This window comes from Cupressus sempervirens, chromosome 3 (genome assembly GCF_028749045.1).
Source record: "Cupressus sempervirens isolate cs-2001-9-10 chromosome 3, ASM2874904v1, whole genome shotgun sequence".
NCBI classification, from domain to species: Eukaryota; Viridiplantae; Streptophyta; class Pinopsida; order Cupressales; family Cupressaceae; genus Cupressus; species Cupressus sempervirens.
In genome coordinates this window covers 497,051,505-497,074,787 of record NC_143120.1, presented here as the reverse complement: position 1 = coordinate 497,074,787, position 23,283 = coordinate 497,051,505, and the positions used below count along the sequence as shown (strand labels likewise).

Below are 23,283 nucleotides of genomic sequence, written 5' to 3'. Positions count from 1 at the left end.
ACTCGTCATTGAATTTCTCAGTGAGTTTCCAGGATAATAACCTTGATGATGTCCTCGCCTATAAATTCAAAACATGAATTTGCTAATGAAGGGCTCCACAGATCACACTCTCCATTTTGTAATTCATTTCCATTTGTTTAATACCACCATGTCATTTATGGATGACACTTGTAGAGATCTTCCACTCAATGAACAATTTTCTACAATTTGGACCTCTTCCAATACCACATCCAAATTACGAACTCCTTGAAATATCAAATGGAAGGATATCCAATTACCCAAAGAGTGGTATGTGGAGTTGTTTAATGAGGACCAACAGGAATCAATGATCGTGCAATTGCAAAGTATTTCTAGTAGAGAAGCCCCAAGCTCTACTATTATCAACTTCGTTGAATCTGATGAGCCAATGACCTTGCACCTACCTGCATTCGCTAAGCAAAATCCCTTGAGAACTTTACAACCTCCAAAGCTTGATAGAATACAACCCTTGGAGCCAATTTGCACGCGTGCCTCTTATTCTTAGGTTGATGATTTTGGATGGCTTTAATGTGATAATTGTCCCTATAGTTTTCGTCTTGGTTGTGCTTGAATGCTTTCCACTAAACCCATTTCCATTCCAAATTCTAAGCTTGCATTTCAAGTAACATCGAACCACTTAGGCAATGGAATTTTCCTATGAAACTGAGTAGATCTCCAAGTTATAAGTCGGCTCCTTGGGATAATCACCTAAGTTCTTGTAACTAAAATGAACTGAACTTGATAGAAAAAGGGAGGAAGATGCAGAAATGAAACCTTAAAACCGGACCTAGCTAATAGGTGATACACCATAACTTATTGATACTGAAGATACGGCTGCTAACAAACAGTGAAACTTCCCTTACTGATCAACACTTTGAACCTTAACTGGTTTGCATCAATATTTTATAATAAGGTCCTGACAATGACAGTTAAGGAAACTGAAAACATTCACATAACAATCCCAAAAATGGAAGACACAAATTATAACTTGCAAACAAAGTACAAACTGCAGCTAGGTGATGACTGAGATAGAATGTTAAGGAATCCTAAAATTTACTTTGCACTTCATCAATCAGATATTTTCACCAATAGAAGCAGAAGGAAAGAAGGCTATATTTCAAGAAGCAAATTGTTGCAAGATGATCAGTCCATATATTAAGTATCCAAAAAAAATGAATTACAAAGTATGCAGAAAGTACATCAAGGACACAAGACTATCACGAAATTCTCCTCTACATATTCAAAACTCCCCCAAACAATTATAGTCCAAAAGACTAAGTACAAACCCCTTGGGGTTGAATCCACGAAAGAAGCCTCCAAAAAAGGAGTCAATACTCATTAAAATCACGACTCCCTACCTCATAACCCCACTAAGTCATAATAACATCAATGACTCAATCAAAATTCCCCAAAAAACACTCTAACTAATCATAAAGACACTTAAATTGCCTAGTCAAAGTCCAAATTCAACACCAAACTAATTCCTATATTCATTCCTTACAACCCCAACCAATTCAAATGTTCAATCAAAACATAATCACTTTAACCCTCACTCTTAGACACATGTAACATTTAAACTCAATGACCATGGTATATGAATAAGTCCACCGACCGTTATTTTTGCATGAAGAATAGAAAATATTAAATGATTTATAATTATATCATTAATAATTCTTTTACAAAGATGGGACTTATGCAAAAATAAGAAAAGTTCATCAAAATATTTAAATAAACCTACCCATAAGCCACAACACATAAGTCAATATGAATTTTGGCAAATGAAATACCAATGGTCATCGGCTTGCAAAAAATAGAATATCTAAGGTCATCGGATTTCAAAGTTTATGAAAAAGAATGAGGGTAAAAACATTTACTCTTTTCATAACCCTAAAGCTTATTTCATTTTCGCATCCTTCTAGAAAGTCTGAGAAGAATGGAACGCATAGGGTTTGAGCATTTTTCCTGATTGCGTGTAATTTCTTGAGCATATTTTGATGTTTCAGCTGCTAGCTCTTGTAGCTTTCTTGTCCGTTTGGTCTCTCCAATCTGCTATTCAATCTTTCTTTGTCTCTTACTGAGAACTGTGATATCCTTTGCTCGGGTAAATGCCTCAAACTTGAATTTTTTCTGTTTCCTTACCCATATTTCTTGTCGTTTTTGGGAAATCTAAATCTGGAGAATATGGGCAACCTTGAGTTTGTTCTTGAGACAAGTAGGAGACCTGTGGATTTCGCGTTGAAAATGATAGCTTCTTGGGTGGCTGCCATGAAAGATCTAAGGTAATGTATTATGAGTTGGCTATGAAGCTTAAATTTACAGCTTTTCGCTGTTGTTTCAACAAGCCATTTTGTACATAACACTTAGTGAGTAATCTTTTCCATCTATTCTCGCAGCGTTTTGATGCCTGAGTCTGGAGTTTTAATTGGAGTAGTCATTACTTGTCATTATATCTTTTCTTGTTTGATCTAAGCCACCAAGAATGAGGTCTTTGGAGAATGTTTTTTATGACTTTGAAGTCAGAAGCATGAACTTACTGTTATTCACTTACCCATTTCATTTATTCTCCCTGTTGTTAAGGCATGACTGCATATTCATGCTCTTTTCTGTTGGGTATGAAGATCTCACGCATTTTGTATTTGGAGTCTTACTTGTGATCTTGAGCACACTCGGTGGTTGAGCCGCCATTTTTTGGAGAGAACCATGTTTGTTCTGTTGTTGCTTGATATATGACTCTTGTTGATGAAGATTTTTTCCTGCAAACTCCCTTCATTTATTTGTCATTTTCTGGGTTTTCACTTTCTGAGGCCGTAATTACTCCTGGGATGAGTTTTTCTGATAACTAGAAGTATTTCGAGTTTCTCTACATTTCTTAATGCCATTGTTTGCTGCTGCTGGAAGTAATAAAAGATTTGAATTCTTCTCTCTGAAACCCTTGTTTTTCCTTGATTGAAAACATGTTCTCTGATAATTAATCTTTCTCATACGTAGCTCTTCTCACTCTTTAAATTGTGGATATTTGAAATACATGAGTGTAGCTGTTTTTTAATGATAGCCCACTATGTTTTCATAAGGTTATAGTGGCTGAAAACTAAATCTGAGAGAGCTGAAGCTATAATTATGTTGGAAAAAACGTCATAATTAATTTGAGGGTTCCTCTTTATTCTTCATGGCTGATTATTGCTTGCTAGAATTGGGTTTGGAGCTTTTCTAGAGACTCCCTATTATGTAGACTGGGTTTCTACATTTTGCTGAGGACATATTTGCATCTTTTACTTGACTGTTACAAATCTCAGCTTCAAAGTCTGCTGTAGAATCAGCATCATAACTTTATTGATGACCACCTGTTTACACCACTTTATTTCTGTTCATTGTATGTGAAAATGTGACTGCTGTGAGTGGATACTTTTCTTTCTTTTTTCCAATCTGTACTAAACATAACCATGACTGGTAATATATATTTGCTTGGTTTGAAGGAAAAATATTACTTTTTCCTACCATTGTTCAGTTATGCTTTTATGCTCTTTTGGTAGTAGAAAAACCCCTCTGTTCAGCTGAAATTATACTGTCACTTTATACGAAAAATTTGTAACTTCTCTTCTACTTGGAACTTAACTCTTAACATGCTGAAATCTGCCTGATGTCAAATCTTTTGGATAAACACTTGGCAGTATTCATCAATACTTTACAGTTGCATTTCATTGTTCTTTCTTGTAACATTTCCAATGGTTATTTTCTGAATATGTTCTTCATTCTGTTAACTCTTTATCTTATAGAATATTCAGCAATAACGATATACATGTACAGGCCTATCTATACTTGTAACAAAGTCTCATCTTGTGATATTGCTATCAGGATTTAACTGTGTGATTTTGAGTAAAACTAATTGACCCATGTTTCATGAGTAGTGATTCAACATGAATCCATCTCTCATGAGAATAAATGGAACACTTAGCACTCATTAGATCTAGGTGATGCTCATAGGGGTGAAGCACCGGGACTTTCCGGTAGGTCACCCATCCCTGTACTACTCCAGCCTGAGCGCGCTTAACTACAAAGTTTCCTCCATGGTTAAACCCAAAGCTTGCAACCCCATTTGCAAAACCTTCACCAAGTGTTGTGCCTTATGAACCATTCATTAGAAAGCCCCTTAAGCTCATCAATTGATAAGTAGGAGATAAAATTCACAGCAAGTCAAATTGTCATATTGCTATCAGGATTTAACTGTGTGATTTTGAGTCAAACTCATTGACCCATTTTTCATGAGTAGTGATTCATCATGAATCCATCTCTCATGAGAATAAATGGAACACTTAGCACTCATTAGATCTAGGTGATGCTCACAGGGGTGAAGCACCAGGACTTCCCGGGAGGTCACCCATCCTAGCACTACTCCAACCTGAGCACGCTTAACTACAGAGTTTCCTCCATGGTTAAACCCAAAGCTTGCAACCCCATTTGCGAAACCTTCACCAAGTGTTGTACCTTATCAACCATTCATTAGAAAGCCCCTTAAGCTCATCAATTGATAAGTAGGAGATAAAATTCACAGCAAGTCAAATTGTGAATTTTATCTCCTACTTATCAAAGGCTCATCTATTTATCAGTTAGAATATTCTAGCATACTCAGATTCTTCTGTTTGAAGTATCATTCCTGTAGCATCTTTATTACATTTGACATCACTCCTCTTGTCGCCTCATACCACATTTTCCTTCTTATTGGTTGCTATATTACCCTCTTCTTTTATGATATGTGTCCTGATATTATTTTTCTGTCTGATAATTGTTGATCAATGATACGCTGGGCTCGAACCCTTGTGGGAGCCACATATTACATCCATGTGACATTGATTTCTTACTGCACATATCACAAACTGTTAGAAAATAAATCAGGGCCTCAAGATTATGAATGTAGATGCATATGTGGGAAGGGTAGGATGGTGAGATTGACGGTCATTACTTAGATCTTTTAGATCTAACTCCATCCTTTACATCTGCAAGACTTGGAGCAAGAGCATAATAGGCAAGAAAGCAGGACCAAAGATGCAAGCAAACAGCAATGCAGCCAGTCATTCCAGGCAGTGGCTAGCACCCATGACCCAATTTACTTTTCTATTATTTACTTTCTGCATTTGCATTTACTTTCGTAGATCGGATCTTGCTTTATTTTCTATATTGGTTAGTTTCACGGCTTGTGTGAAACATGTAGAACACTTTATGAATAAAAATACATTTTCAGAAAAGATAATAGCATTTGTTTGCTTTCATGTTATTTTTTAAACTTTTTGTCAGAAAATGTATTAAATAAGCTTGAAATGGCAAGTGCTTTAACACAACCAAATGCATGATCATAGATATTTCACTTAGCAGTCAGTCTAGCAATCATGGCATAATGAATTTTTTGTCAGTAGGTGAAAAATGAGCAACAGTTTCTACTACAGCATGTCCTGGTATCACACTCTCAATCCATTTCCCATCCATCAAACCATATAATATTCACTTTTTGCTCAACACTGGTACAAATGTTAACATTGCTTGCTATCAATGTTTTCCAAAAGATCAATGGCAAGTCACTCATACTAAGCTTTTCTTTGGAAATGGTAATCATACATCTCCTTTGGGGTACCCGTTGCTCTCTCTACCAATTAGGTAGAACATGTCAATGTGCAGTTTGAACTTGATGGTTATGATGGTCTTATCAGAAGTCATACTTCGGCTACATGGGATTGGGAACCCTTTACTATCACTAAGGATTCTTTTCAGCTTAAAGGGATTTCATTGCTATGACTTACTCAAGTAAAATGCATCACTACAAAAGAAACTAAACTATTTCATAAGAGAAGTGACAATTGAGTTTGGTTTACTTAGCAAATTGATTCAGTTCAGTCTAAGTATAATGAAATACAAGACATGTTTAAAGAAAAGGTGTTTCTCAAATATTTAACAAAAACTTAAAAGAAACCTTGAATGCTCTTTACCTCAAAACAGATGCGAATGGTAAAGAGTTCATGCCTCAAGGGCATGCTAATTACTTTCTCCTAAGCAGATCAAAACATAAAATGTGCAAAAGAGAGATTGCAGACTCGTTATCTAAAGGTCACTTCAAGCCCTCATCTTCACCATTTTACCACAATGCTATGTATGTTCCAAAAAAGGTGAAAATGGAAATGAACTACCTGAAAAGAGGTTATTAGTTAATTATAAGTCTTTAAATGCTTTCTTATTGGATAATCGATATTGTCTTCCTTCCAAAGAACATATATGGCAATGTATTTCTGGTGCTAACATGTATTCAAAGTTTGATTTGTCAAAGAGTTTTGGGCAAATATGGCCAAAAGAATCTGATTAGTTCAAGACTACTTTCTCTATACCGCAAGGACTCTATTAATGGACAATTCTCTCAATTGGCATCAAGACTGCTCCGTCTATTTTTCAGCAGACCATGGATAATTTGTTTCACACATTCCAAAAAAATTATTTCCTACACATGATATTTTAGTTTTTTCTAAGGAACCAAAGAGTCATGTTGAGCATTTGAAAATCTTCCTTGATATATGCTTTCAGAATGGTATCCTGTCAAACCCCGCCAAATGTCAATTTTGTACCAAATCTATTATATTTATAAGCAACGAACTCCTTCCCCATGGAAAGATGGAAGCTCAAAGCCATATTTTATACTGAATATAGAATCTTTCTATCACCAATGTCAAAGAACTCCAAAAAAAATTGGGACTAGTAAATTACATTGCTGGCTTCTACCAAAATATTGCTTCTGATGGGGCATTGTTAAACAAACTCCTATAAAAGAATCCCCCCGAATGGACCAATGCACATGATGCAAGTATCCACCGTATCAAGGCCAAATGTGTGAAGCTTCGACCACTTTCTCACCCTGGTTCGAGTCCTAAAATAGTTGCAACTAATGCAACTGATTCCTCTTGCAGAGGAGTCTTAAAAGAAGCTACCTCTACAAGGAAGAGATTGTTAGATGTCTCTAGATCATTTAAGGGGAGTGAATGCCTTAAAAGCATTTAAAGCATTTCATTTATTTCTAGCCGTTCAAAAATTTGCTTCGAGGGCAGATCCACAAAATCTGAAAGGATTCTTCAAGGAGTAAAAGAATGAAGTTGTGCATGGCAAGCTACTTCGGTGGGCACAATTTTTGGATACCTTCGAATTTGGTTGTGTTCATTACCTAGGCAAGCAAGATCTTTTGGCTGACTTTCTTTCTCGGGATGGTTGTCAAGCTGAAGAATTAGTGGACCTTAATTGACAAGAACAATGAGATTTAACTTTTATGATCCCTTATAATCCCCAGTTTTATGAAATAGGCAACCTGGAATATTTTTGGATCCATGATAATATTCTTGTACAGCTCTGTGGACTCCTGCATACACTAGACACAGATCAAGACTTTATGAGATCCCAATATTGTGGGAAATACTGGTGCCTCTAGTTTTCTGATTCGTGGGGACAATGACTTCAACTAAAAGATTGTTGATGAATATGGTCCCCTAAGATTTTTTCTCACCAAGCTATTATACGAAAGAATACCTTTCATTGTGGAATGTTGTATTCCCACCTAGGTACACACACTGCATTACTTTCACAAGATCTTGATGCTAACCATCCTAGTGGATAACATATACGATGGCAACACCAAACTACAGAATATCTCTATTGGTGGGATGACCTTGAATCGAGTTATCATGAAATTCATAATGAATTATTAGGCAATATTCCTTATGATTATGATGGTGATGTTGGCATGTGGCAAAGAAGATTGAGTAGATTGTTGGCATACTAGTCAAAGACAAATGTGCGACAGGTTGTCATTACGTTGTCATTGATGACAACTCAGTAATGAAAGAAAAGTGATAGATTCAATAATGGAAGCAACCAACATGGTTGGTGACACTTAGTCACGATTGTTATCATAAGAAGTGGCAGGTCTAAGGAAGATGACAAGTTCATATGAAACCTGTGATAGGAAGCATGATCAAATGATTGGCAAAATCGATGCAGTCCAAGACAAAAAGGTAATGATGAATTTTCTTGAAAGGAGTGATAATAACTTAAAAGTTGGAAGATGGAAGCAAGATAGGTAAAGAAGATTCGAGGAGTTTCAACAGGTCAAACATGATTTGACTTGTCTTGGGAATTACACAAGAAGATCCAATAATGATCAAAGGTAAAGATTGGAAACATGTCAAGGACATAGAGGTACAAGAAGAGAACAAGGTACAAGCACTACAAGTATGAAATTTGAATGAAGCGATGCGATTAAGTGACAAATAGAAGTTAAGCAACAAAAGAATGAGTATAGGTAAAGCAAGATGAGTGATAAGCAGTGAAAAAGAGACAAATACGAACGGTGAACACCAAGTAACAGGCAAAGATGGAGACAATTAAAGAGAGTGAATCAGAAAGGATTTGATAAGCAACGAGTGCCAAAAACAGGTCAATCAACTTATTGTTACCTAATAATTTCAATGAGAGCAACACCTTAATGGATGGACCTTAATCAGTCTTTTTATTGTAAATCCTTTAATAGGGTGGACTCTCCGAAGGAGTTCTAAATCCTCTAACCGAGGTAGATCCTAATAGATCTTCTTGTACTCCTAACAGCGTACAAAATACTCTTAACAAGGTGAACCCACAAAAAGGGTTTTTGTAAGCTCCTAACAGGGCAACCTTTTAACTGCAGTAAAAGGCTTGACAAGGGTATCATCCCTACCATAGTTTTTAACCTTCTAACTGAGTTTTTGCACGTAACCAAAATACTAGTGTTGTGTTATGTGTTGCAAATGATTGGTGAACTAAGTTTATTTCATTACAACAACTATTTGGTAGAATAATTTAAATGATAACTTGAATTAGTAGATTACCTATTGTACTAGTTCACCCCCCCCCCCCCCCCCCCCCCCCCTCTATGCCATTTCATAATAGGTGATTAATAATGTAAATATTTCAGCTTATGTCAATAGCAAGGATTGACACGGTCTAGCACTCGATATGATGTTCCTCCTTACCATTAAACAAAATTATCAAATTTTGACTAGCACAAGGGTCTATCTATGCCATGGGTATTTCCATGTAAAAGAACCTCATAGGCACTTACGGGTGTTAAGTGGGTTGTTCTCACTTTCAGTTTATTACAAAAGTGAAAATAAATAGTAATAGGAAAAGTTAAAACATTTGGTCAAAAGTCAAAATTAGACAAAATGAGTTCACATGCCCCACCTACCTACTTTTCATCACAACCTTATCCAAATGCCACTTGTCATAATTCTCTTACATTCCTTATCTCTCTACCAAGCCTATCCTTATCTAGTTGCCACATGTTCACCTATTCATCTAACCTTATCCTGATGAAATCCAACCTTATCCATACACCTTGTACCCTTATCTTCTAGTTTCTTCCTCCAACCTCTATAAATAAGGACTTGCAAGCTCATTGAAGGCATCAAGTGTTGGGTCTTGAGTGTGTTTGTAGAGAGCATACATAGCTTAAATTATGACAGACTTAGGTACACTCAAGACTCTAACACTTGATGCCTTAAATGAGCTCACAAGTTCTTATTTATAGAGGTTGAAGGAACTAGAAGATACAGGTATGAGGTGAATGGATAAGGTTGAATTTCATAGGGATAAGGTTAGATGGATAGGTGAACAAGTGGGGATTGGATAAGGTAATCTTGGTGGAAAAATAAGGAATGTATGCTATTTGACTCTATACTCAAGGAGGGTAATCTTGGGGATTTTGTGTATGCTCTCTAACTCAATAAATAAAAACTTGTGAGCTCATTGAAAGCATCAAATGTTTGAGTCTTGAGTGTCCGTAAATCTATCATAATTTAAACTTTGTGCATGCTCTCTGCATGCACACTCAATGCCTTCAATGAGCTTACAAGTTCTTATTTATAGAGGTTGGAGGAATAAACTAGAGGATAAGGGTATGAGGTGTATGGGTAAGGTTGGATTTCATAAGGATAAGGTTAGATGGATAGGTGCACAAGTGGGGATCAGATAAGGGTAATCTTGGTGGAGAGATAAGGAATGTAAGAGAATTATGACATGGTATTTGGATAAGGATAAGGTTGTAATGAAAAGTAGGTGGTGGGGCATGTGAGTTCATTTTGTCTAATTATGACTTTTGCCCAAATGATTTGACTTTTCCTATTACTATTTATTTTTCACTTTCGTAATAACTAGAAAATGAGAACGACAACCTCAACATCCGTAAGTGGCTATGGAGATCCTTTACATGGGAATACCCATGGCACAAAAGGACCCTTGTGCTAGTCAAAATGATGATAGTTTTGTTTAATGTCAAGGAGGAATATCATATGGAGTGGTACACAGTGTCAATCCTTTCTTTTGAAGAATTTTATGGGCTATCTAGAAGAATTGAGTCAACTAATCACAGCAAAGCCCTACCATTCTATAGGGCTAACCGGCCATCATAGTCATATTCATCAGAGCCATAAGGAATACCGCCTATTGATTCATTATGAATTCATGATAACTCGGATTAAGGTCATCCCACCAATAGAGAAATTTTGCAGTTCGATGTTGCCATTGTATACATTCTCGATCAGGATGATTAGCATCATACACCTAGATCTTATAAAGGTAATGTAGTGTGCATACCAAGTGGGAATACGACGTTCCACAATGAGAGGTATTCTTTTGTATAATGGGTTGGTGAGAAAAAATTCTTGAGGACCATATTCATGAACAATCTTTCAGCTGAAATCATGATGTCCCCACAAATCAGCAAACCAAAGGTCTTAATATATTCCATGATATTAGGTTCCCGAGAAGTCTTGATCCACAACTGGTATATGCAAAAGTCCTCGGAGCCATATGAGAATATTATCATGGATCCAAATTGGGGATTAGAAGGAATCATAAAACTTAAATCCCATGGTTCCAACTTCCTACCAATTAGGGGCCACTAATTCTTTTGGGTGGATAGCAATTAAATTGTCCTCTTAATCTAGGGTGGCTCTATGTGAAGAAATCCCTTTTCCAAAAGAGTTTCTTTATAGCTAAAATGGTCCCCAAATGTATTTTTTCCTTGACTGCATTAAGATCATTGTCTTCAATATTAACAAACCTATTGTGGATGCAAGATTCCATGACCATATAACATTGTTTTTCTTCAGCTTGACACCTTTCCCAAGTGTTACATCCCAATTTTAAATGCTCCTTTATAGCGTTTGTTAAAATTTCAAAAATTCATCAAGGACGGTGAATCACAAGGGGGACGGTATGTTACATCCCAATTTTGGCTCTATTTGAAATGTTCATATAGCCATTGAGGTTTCATGTTAAGTCAGATGACAAGTAAAATTAGTTACGATCATGTGAAAAGGTAAGATGGTTAATCGTTATAATGTCATATGAAGTTGGCATGCTAGTTAACCGTTATGATGATATTTTAATGTTATCTTGGAAAGTTGGTTATTCATCATGAATTTATGGCAAGTGAAATGGCTATTATCCGTTATGATAGTTTATGATAAATAACTTGTTATGGTAATTGTTATTATATTGAGAAATATGATATAACTGTGGAGAAATTCCTTGCAGGAGCACGTCAAGGGGTGGAAGCATTGTCAGAAAAGAATTGAGCACAAGGGCACCACCATCACTAGGCAAATAGGTATGAGTCTTGAACCACCATGGCTAAGGGTAAACAACTAGGCAAGCAAGAGCATACATTGGACAATACCATGAGCTATGTGGTTAATTTTTATAACAAGAGAAATATTAAACATTTAATATCGTCAAAAGAACTATTACCTCTCTCTTATTTTGAGACCAAGGAAGTGATCAACATTATAAATTCACATATATAAATTTAATATATGATGTCACCATGATACTCTGATGATATTTATGAATTATACTTATATGTATATGTGTGTGTGTGCGTGCATATATAGAGAGAATATAATGTTAGAAATAAATTATATGTACTCTCTAAATCATACACATATATAGATATATGTATATATATAAGTACAATTATAGATATATCACAATAGCATGATGACTTTATATATATATATATATATATATATATATATATATATATATATATAAATGCCTTTTTGTTTTTAAACCATAGAAATATAATCTTATAACTCCACATCAATGAACGGTGGCCACCTCCATAATGGCACCATCTTTTTTTTCTTTTAAACTTTCAAATCTGTGAAGCCATCTTGTAACCGCACACGGGAGACCATATAAACACCTATGGTTGCAAAAGGATGAGTGCACTTCCTAAACCGCGAGCTTAATAATTTTCTTCCTCTTTCTATTGGCATCTTGATCTGTCTACTTTGTCACATGGGTGGAGACTTACTGCAAAATCGATTGCCACCGAACCGACTAGTATTATTAAAGGTTATGGATCTTTCATGATCTATTCTTCTTTCCATTCCATGTTCTTATCAATGCAATTAAGTATTTGTTCTATTGGGTATGAAGATAGTCATGTTGAAGTTGCAGATACAAATGAAATGCAACCATATTTCAGTATAGAAATAACTCAAATATGTTTCCATCTCTATTACTTAGTTTATATCTAAATCTCAGCTCTCTATATGCTGATCGCATAACCATAGGGTCAGCTTATAAGTCCCCTTAACCCATATTCTTGGGTATATTATGAATGAGTATTCTTGTATAGACTTTGAATCCAAAGTTATGACATTTTGAATTACTCACTAGTATTTGTTGTATACCAATTGTGGTAAGAATTAGAAAGATATTCAAGGAAACCATATGTTAAAGATGTCATTATTAATAGCAGTCTCCTGGGATGCACCCAAGGCTAGTGAAGTCATGTGAATGGGTGAAGAGGAGAGGAATCCTACAAGGGAAAACCAAACTATGATCAAATTCTCAACTGCATGAACATCTTAAAAAGAAATTGTTAAATCCAAGTCAACTCATGATTGTTTAAGTATACTCAATTGTCAAGTCGAGTGGTGGAATTAAGTGCCAGGATGCTCAATGGCTAGACAAGGTGTTCCATGTCTATTCCGGGTAGGGAGGGTCTTTCTCAGATGAGATTGTGTGGGGATAATTAAGCGTCCGTAGTTGGGAGGTTAAGCCCCCAACAATGTTTCCCCTCTCCACCAAATGCCAAGACATGCACAAAAAAGAGATAAGTCATGCATTCAACATCTATAGGTAACAAGTATCTTACTTTTATGATATTTGAAATTACAAGTTGAAGATATGAAGATTGATTTATTGTTACATCCCAATTTTTGACCTAGCTTGAATTATAGTTGTTGAGGTTCACATGAAGTCAGTTGGCAGTCTAATTTGATATATTCTGGCGAAATGATAAGATGGTTGTTATGATTTCAAATGAAGATGACATGTTAGTTGATCGTTAATCGCGAATTCATGGAATTAATATGAAAGGTTAACTGTTATGATTAAATAAATTAATTACTAGGAAATTTCTTGCAGGGAGCATGTCGAAGGGGTGGAAGCATTGTCAAAAAAGAGTTAGGCAGGGCATCACCATCACTGGGCAGACAAGTAAAAGATCTAGCCAGAATACATGTGCAAGACTTGCATGAGTTATTTAATACTTTAATGAAAAAAAAAAAAAATTTGAGATTATATATAAAATATATATATATATATATATATATATATATATCTCAAAGGATTTTAATATATTTTTTTTTAATATTTAAAAACGTTCATATATGTATAGACGATTTGGCACCTTTTTAATTTAATAATTAATAAAGTAATGTTGCTTGTAAGTTTTTAATAACGTTCAAGTTATAATGACATTTCAATTATTATTATAATTTTTGAATTACAACCTTCCAACTCTCTTTCCATTCTTTTATTCTTTTCATTTTAATAATCTTTGTTTATAACCGATCAGACACTTGGCGTTCTTACTTGTCTATTAATCTTTTAAGTTACGGAAGTTAATGGGTCACCTTATTATGTTATAAGAAGTCAAGAATGGGAGTTGAAGATATAAATTTTGTTTTAAGCACCGGTTTACCTTTTCTTCTTATGGGCGAATTCCCAAGCAATTATGGAGAATCAATGGAAAGGGGTGACATTTGCTCGCTGTTGTTTTGACTTGGCTCCGAACAAGCAAGATGCATCCTGTAGTTCTACGGTATTAGGGGGTCTATTCTTAGAGCACCCATTTCATCAGGCAATGTTGTCAAATTCAACGAAGTACTTGCGTCGGCATGATAATGGAATACTTGTGTATAGAGAAAGATGGCGCGAATCTAAGGAAATATGTATGTGTGCGGGGTCTAGAAGAACGTCTATTGAAAGTTGGTTTCAGGATGGTCAATATCATTGCATATTCAGAAGACAAGATTACCACAGACTTGAAAAACTTTTATGATATCTTGGTTGTTACCAGAAGGCTATCCAGATAGTGTGGCTTCATCTTATGGGTCATACATGCAATGGCGAGTCTTCCAGATCAGGAAGCAGGGATTGGCGAATTTATTCCATTGCAAGTCTAACTCAGATTTTTGGTCTCGTAAGATATCTGGTGCAACCCATAACCTTCTTTAACACTTGATTATTCAGAATTCTGTTCCTTAAAGACGTCAGTAGTAAGACAAAGGTTTTAAGCATAAAATCATTATTTATTTATTTTTTACCAAAACTGACGATTTCTTGAAGTTACGATTTTGCTTATACAGTCTACCGTAATCCTGGTTATAATATGATATTGTTTATGCATAATAATCTGTCGATTCATATATAACTGAATATGTGAGAAGATAAAATAGGGATTCTTTAAATTCACATACAACTCAAGGCATAGATGTTATCATTCCAAATGGAATCAAATTCATCTCGAAACATATATTTAACTGGGAATGAGATATTAGAAGCAGAACACCAAGGAATTCACCAAGCGAAGACGCCAGTGTGTGGTGAAGGTGGTGTAAAGTATCATTAGGATCTTTAATCTGTTAACAGCTAGGAATCACCAACTTGGGGGCCTGAATAGGGTGAGGGGGTGTAGAGAGTCGACAAAACGAGTTGACATCAGTACTTGTAAAAATAATACATAAAACATTTCTTTAGCTTATGCATGTTTCAATCAGGAAGAATATTGTCAATTTTGAGATCACTAAAGAATATGATCACAGAATGTGAAATGATGTTATATGTAATCTTCTTGAATAATTGTAAGAGCCATCTGCTCTGAGAATTTTGAATACCTGGAACTCACTCGGTTGTGAAGCCAAGAAGACGGGTGATGAGGTAAGAGAAAAGTATCTTCAATAATATGAATCAGTATCATTTAAGACTTTTCAATATTTACCATTTAATATGAATTAATTAATAGCTCATGCATATTCTTGTTATGATGATCTCTTGCTACCAAGTCGTATGTCGTGTTATATATCATGATGCCCAGTGAATGGTAAGATGTTCTCTGTCAATTCCGGGTAGGGAGGGCCAATCTCGTTAGAGATCGTGTGGGGATATATAATGTGGTCTGAGGCTGGGAGGTTAAGCCCCTAGCAATGTTTCACCTCTCTCAAGATGTCGTATATGCGTCACACAGAGATAAGCCATGCAATCAATTATTTATCGGAAACAGGTATTATCATTTTTGTTTATGAGAAGGTAAGATTAAATTGAAGCATTTTATTGTTATCATTATTTTACTTTCATATAAATGAATATTGAATATAAGTAATTATCTAATCTTGAGAAATTGTCACAGATAAGCAATCGGAAGGAAAAGAAATCCGAAGCCCTGATTGATTGTGTGACAGTTGGAACCTTAATTGATACAGTGGCATTGGAAGTCCTAACTGAATCTATGGTATCGAAAGCCCTAATTGAATTCATGGTTGCGGAAGCCCTAAATTGAATCCGTCGTCGCGGAAACCCTAGATAAAATCCGTGGTCAAGGAAGCCCTAATTTGAATCTGTGGTTGCGGAAGCCCTAAGTGGTAAAGTGGTATCAGAAGCCCTAAATAAACCAAAGGTAAATGATGCCCTAATTTAAGTTATAGTGTTATTTAGTTGTATTCATCAAATGATTTTTGAGATAGCAGTCGATTTGAGAAATTGTTATGGTGTATTTGTGGACTAACCAGGTGGTTGCAGAAGCATACTTATTTGATCTTCAATCTCAGTTTTCCGAGGTATGTGATTTCAATTTCTAAAGTAATTTCATAAAAAGGTATTTCAAGTATTTAGTTAAGAAATTTTTGTTTAATTGACTTTAACGGTAAATCTTCTTCACATGAACATGAATGATGTAACTACCTTTTTATGAAATCAAAGTTATAATTGTATTTTATGCTTATGTTAGACATTAATTTAGATCCAGGAAAAGCGGTTGTTACATTTATATCGTTGAATTAGCTACTCCCTTAAATGAAATCAACTTTCTCGTCAATGTAAATGATAAGCAATAAAATCAGTTGATTTTCCAGTTGAACATGAAATATATCTGTATGCATGACACAGGTTTATCTGGCAGTTGTCATTTTTGTCTTTCATTTATGTGAATAATGAATATGAACATATCTTCTAACTATATGTTATTGCCATGGTTAACAACAGAAAGAAAAGGGATGATACAATGGTATTTCATGCCCTAAATGGTATGTCTTTACGATATAGTGGTATAACTATTCATGCCCTAAGTGGTATATGTGGATTAACCTACGTTTTGCAAATGTTGTCCTAGGCGGATTCTGGTTTCAAAATTTAGGGTATGTAAAACTTAAATTCTATATTTACATTACTGATTGTAACCATTAATCTCATTCACATGAACATAACTGTTATAACTGCCTTCTCATGGATATGGAGTAGTAACTGTATTTTTATGATATGCTAGTTGTTAGTTAAGACCCGAAAAAAGGGGATGTTACACCAAGAAAGAAAGTCAGCCGAAAAATTTTGCTTGCCTGGGTAATGAACACAATCAAATTTAAAGGTATCCAAAAGTAGTGCCCACTGAAGTAGCCTATCACGCACAACTTTATTTGTTGACTCCTTGAAGAATCCTTTCAGATTTTGTATATATGTCATCAAAACAAATTTTTGATCAGCTAAAAATAAATGAAATGCTTTATGGTATTAACCACAGCAAAAATTTCTTTCTAAGTACTATGGTAGTTCAATTCACTCCCCTTAAATGATCGAGAGACATATCTAACAATGTAACAAACGGATTTTCATATCTAAATCAAAGACAATTTAAACTAAAAACTCCCAGTATTTATAAATATATAACTAAATCCTTTTTTGCGTGACATTAACTGCTTTTATCAATTAACAGAAAATAATTGTAATCATGTTCAATTGAAATAACTAGATCAACAATTAAATATTCACAATTGTATTCATGATCAATAGAAATAAATAGATTAATGATTAACTAGCATAATTGTATTCATGATCAACTGATTAACAAGTAAAGTAAATACTTAACAAGAAAATAAAGAAAAGAACATACAAGTGTGATTGGAGGAACTTTAACTAGTTGTGCAAGCCTTGGCTTTGGTGAGAGGAGAAGCATTGACATAGGCTTAACCTCCCAACCTCGGACAATACTTATCCCCACACATTCTATTAAATTAGAAAGGCCCTCCCTACCTTAGAATTGAGCTTGGGATATTCTTTAGTCCAACCACTTGAACATCTTGGTGTTTTGAATGTCCGCTCAATTATGAAACGGACATGCTTACATAACTGGCGCTACTGACATCAAGTGATCATTAGATGGCAAACATGCCTATAAACTACCTTGGCCAAAGATTTTTGATGGATTCAACGACCCGATCACCACCGCTCAACTTGACAACAGGATTCATTATAGGGATGAGCATGAGCTATTAAGTATTTTTCATTTAAGTTATTCATGTCTGATTTCTCTTTTATTTTCTTGCGGATTTATTCCACCTCTTCAGCATACTTGGCTACACAATCGGTGATTCCCAGGTGTATTAAAAATAATAAGTTTTTTGCCCTTTTACACCTCTTCACCCCTTCATGGCTACAATGACGGTGAATCCCAAGTGTATTAAAAGATTATGAGCATCCCACCCTTGATTTCTTCCATCAAGATTCATGACATCTTATTTTTGAGATCAGCAATATTCATACAAGTTCTTATTGTATTTAGAAACTCTCTTTGGTATGGAATACTATTCAACTGGTTAAAGAAATTAAGAAGTTATTTATAAATCTTCAAGGTTCATTCAACAAGTTAAAGTAACATGAATATAGACATAAGAGGAAGTTCTGATCCTAGCCGGCTGCTATACAATTGCATTTAAAAACTTGGAAGGATAACTCATGACCTGTTAAGTATTTGATATTGTACTAAAGAACTCAAACTCTGTTTGGTCCTCTCTAGTTGCGTTGAGGCGTTACTTGCAGAACATATGATCACAGATCTTTAGCTGGATTATTGCACGGCAAGGAGCAGAAATTAAACCGCTTGTCAAGGCTTCAATGGGCGATATGGAAGATATAATGGGTGTGTGGTGGTAATGAAGTTTGAAAACTTGGCATCCGATTCGGAAGTCTATTCTCCTTAAGATATTGCAAACGTATCCACTATAGAAGACTTAATCCCCAATGACTAGGTGTACTCGACAGGACTGTTTACTTGTAATGGACGATTAGATGGTAAAAGAAGGGATTTTCGGCTCTTGGAAATGGGTGTAACCAAGTGCTAAAGGTAGCAAAGATAATAAGATATGTGGCCGAGTGAGGAATGAAAGATCCCAACCTCTCTCACAGCTTTCAAATAGAGAACCAATCTGTGACTTCTTGCCTTCCACCGGTTTTTAAAAGATTGTGTCAATTTGAATTTCCAAGTGTTAAATCGATTATGAAAAGAGAGGGAAAGAAAAATAAAATAAAAAGTTGGAAAGAAGAGTTGGAAAGATTATAATTTTCAATTGTTATTATAATATATACTTATATACGTTCATGTAAGTATATCAAGGGGGTGACATCATTAAATTACATTATTATAATTTATTGATGTCATTTCAATTTTATATTTATATGTATGTATGTAAATATTTATTATAATAATATGATGAAGATCAATTAAAAAAAAATCTCTCGAGGTATGTTTTATATTTTAAATTAGATTATTTTATGTTTTCTTAGATTATTTTCTTAATAGCTCATGCTGATCTCAAAAATGTATCCTGTGATCAAGTTGTTGCGCCCTTTCCAAAGAAGTTTAAAGTCATACCTACCGATCCTGATGACTGAACTATGCAAACATCCCATTTTGATGGTCCCATTTAGCAATGCTTCCCCCCTCTTCATCTTCTCCTGCAATTACCCATAGAAACACTTTCTGCCATAATAATAATTCTATAATAATTCATAAAAAAATAATAATCGTTATTTTAAATCAAGCAACTACTAATCATCTAATAACAGGTAATGGTTAACGACCATCTTCATTAACAGTTAATACAACATATATAAATAACTACCTATTTCACATGATCATGAAAGGATAATCTGTTAAATCCAACGGTTATGAACAATTTAAAATTGGGTCAAAATTTTAGGATGTAACAAACAATCTCTTGGAGGCTTGAGGGAAGAATATTGGGATTTCAAAAAATAGACCAGTAGTTTGATTGGTTCTCATATAGTGATTGTTGATTGTTTGCAAAAGTTTGTAGCTTGCATTCACACATTGAGAGAAGCTAAAACAAATTTCAGGCACATTTTTTTCATTTTTGGCGCAAATTTGAAGAGATGAGTTACATTTTTTTGTGTTGTTCACTGAATTGCTTACATTCATATTTCCATCTTATTTACATTTGTTTTAGATTTGTTCCATTTTATGTTGGTGAAAAACTTGAAAAATAAGAAGTCCTAGTGTTTGATTTTCTTTATTGTAGATGCTTATTTTTTTATTTATGATATATTGCAGCAGAAGCACAATATATCAACCTTAGGGTAGTTCATTTACACCTCCATTTAACCCAGATGTGGATCTTGTTAGCATAAGAAGGGATAAGGCTTGGAAACATTCCATCCCCAAACCAAAAAAAGGAGTAGTTATGTTTGCATTGTGGTGTTAAATATTCTGGGGGAGGTATTAATTGAATGAAATATCACCTTGTACATATACCAAGGCATGATGCTCAAAATACAAATGAGCACTCTAGGATATTAAAAGCAAAACACAAGTTCATTTAGAAGAATACGAAGAGAAAAAAAGAATTAAAAAAGAAGCAACATGAAGAAATGAAGAACTATGATTGAGAGGCCTCCTCGAGTCTTTACTCTACATTACCTCCATCCAGTGGTGGTACTACAAGTGTGACCACTGAGCCTCAGATTTGTAAGAAGAAATCCGTACTAGATTCCATTTTTGTTCCATGCACAACTTTGGGTGCCCAACCATCGCTTGAGAGTGTAGGTTGGAACAAGGAGAAGTATGAGGTTGGGAAAAGGTTCTATGCCAAACTTCCATTTAATGCAGAAAAATACATATTATTTAAATTTTGTTGTCTTGATTTTCTTGCTTTGAAGACTCAAGAATATGCCACATTTATTATATTAATGTTTAGAGTTGAAAAAAAAACACTATAGTATACTTATTTTGTTTATTTAATTTGTTTTAGGTCTATTATTTGTGGTCTAGGGTTCAAAGCCCCTAATGATGAGGAGTTAAAAGGTCCTATTTTGACATGAAAGATGGCTGATGTAAAAGTCGCAATCGGTGAGCAGCATGAGGTTTGGAGGAGAAAGGGTTGCACCATCATGATTGATGATGGTTGGACCTATAGAAGAACATTGTGTAATTTTCTTGTATCCTCCTCAGGTAATTGAACATTTACTTAATAGTAGTAAATAATTGATTAAGTGGTTAAGTTTTTTAATTGTGATTGTAGTAAATTGCTTTTTTTTCTCAGATTCCACAATGTTACTTAAATCAATTAATGCTTCAAAGAAAACAAAAAATGTTGAGTATCTTTGTGAGGTATTGGAGGAAGTGTTGAAGGAGGTGGATGAGGAGAATGTGGTACAGATAGTCACTGATAATATAGCAAATTATGTTGCTGCAAGTAAACTTATTATGGAGAAGCACCACTATTAGAAAGTAAAGTCCGCTGATATAACTAAGAAGGGGGGTGAATTAGTTATATGCTTTAAACAACTTTTATCAATTTTAACAAAACTGAAACATGCAATCAAGAGATACAACAACCACAAGATAATAACCATGCAAAGTGACACAAGATATGTTAACTAGGGAAACCTTTGATCAAAGGGAAAACTCCGATGAGAATGATGCCCACAAGATAATGTACTAATATAGAAAGTTCCTTGTGAAAGAGTGTAACCCTATTAGGAGCCAATTCAATACAATCAATACATATGAGTCCCTCTTAGGAGACTTTGAATCTCTGTCAAGCGAGTCCAACCTTGTTAGGAGTTGTTCTTGTCAATATATATAGTCCACTGATATAACTGAGAGGGGGGGTGAATCAGTTATCCAACTATTATCAACTTTAAACAAACTTAACCATATGAGCAATCTAAACTAAAACCATAACAAGACACTCATACACAATAACACCAGATATGTTAACTAGGGAAACCCTTGATCACAGGGAAAACTCCGATGGGGATGGTACCCACAAGATGATGTACTAATATTAATATTCCTTGTTAGAGGATGGACCCTATTAGGAGTCTATGAATACATTCAGTACATATGAGTCCCTATTAGGAGACTTTCAATCCCTGTTAGTTGATTCCAACCCTATTAAGAGTTGTGTCAACCCTGTTAGGAGTTGTGGAAGATAGTTAGACCCACTATCCAAACAGCTTCAAGGGCAAGAGCAATGAACCCACTGTCCAAATGATCTATGTATTATTCCTTGTAGAATAATATAAATGAAATGTACTTTATCTTCTTCTATCCTGTCAACCGAACCTCTACTCCTGATCTTGTAACCAGATCACAACACTCGCATCCAATAATCCCTCAGATCGCTTACACGCATTCAGTAAGCACTCTGCTCCTTCTCACACTTCACACTTCATACAACGATCACCACATTTTACAAACAAGGAAAACATCTTTCCTTTATATCATATCTTCATAAATATTCCTTGAGTCGACTTGAGGCATTCCCAATTATTTATAATAAGATAATTAATGAATTACAATTACAATAGCACTGTCAGCTCTGTTGGCAATATGGTGAGTTAGATGTCTTGATGGTTGTCATTTATGGAAACATACATTCAGCATTTATTTATGCATTTAAAGATAGAAAATTGTCTAAGTATTAGACAGTTTGTAGCAGTTCAAAGAATAGATCTTAAGAGTACAGACAATGCGCAAAGAGTTAGCTTATGCGCAGTTGAGGAAAGGTTTGTGACACTGTCATGATGACGTGTGCCAGTGCGTATGTGTGTACGAATAATACGGCACAAGTTATATAAAGATTAACAGTGCGGGCATTTAACTGTGTAGAATAGAGCATGGCAACAAACAGAGTTGTATGGCTTTAGGAATTATTTTGGTTACGAAATAATTACTAAGTTATGTTGAGCCGACAATGTGAATATTATTCCATAAGTTATTTTATATTATGTCAAGCATGGGAAAACATGAAAGCCAACAGTGTAGAGTTTTGTGATTGTGCAAGGTATAAGTAAAGATCTTATCTTGCGCAAATACTGTGGAAGTTGTGTGATTAGATGTGACATGCAAACTATTGTGAGAACTATCTACGAGCCTTATGTGATGCGAAATCTGATGTAAGATTAGACCAAGTGCAAGTAACAGTAGCAAAGCAAGTATTGTATGTATACCTATCTTGTGAAGGAATTGAATTGTATAATTGCATGTTAGGGCAATGGGCTCTTCTTGCATATATTGTAATTGTTCTACCAACTCCCAACAGGGTTGAGGCTTCTAACAAGGCCTAGTCCTCTATCAGGGACTCAAGACACGATATGTACTTCATAGACTCCTAACAGGGTCAATATCCTTAACAGGATCCTATTGTTTAGTGAATCATCTAGTGGATATCATCCCCACTAGGGTTTTCCCTTGGCCAAGGTTTCCCTAGTTAACATATAATAGTGTCATGAATTCTCTATGTATATGGTTATATTTACTATTTATCATTGTTGGTTTACTTTCATATGCAAGTTATAAAGCAATTTACAAGAAAAAGTTTATAGAATACTAATTCACCC

The 23,283-nt window shown here is 35.0% G+C and overlaps 1 protein-coding gene across 3 annotated transcripts in view; it reads right to left on the bottom strand.

The window, feature by feature from the left end:
* Positions 1 to 23,283, bottom strand: part of PPD1 (Photosystem II reaction center PsbP family protein) — a 60,132-nt gene that overhangs the window by 15,209 nt on the left and 21,640 nt on the right. Inside the window, exon 2 of one of the 3 annotated variants that reach the window (XM_089820540.1) lies at positions 16,983 to 17,081. The exons of the other annotated variants lie outside the window; for them this stretch is intronic. The gene's annotated coding sequence lies outside the window, so the exon portion shown is untranslated. The remainder of the gene's footprint in view (positions 1 to 16,982; positions 17,082 to 23,283) is intronic. 3 annotated transcript variants of the gene reach the window in all.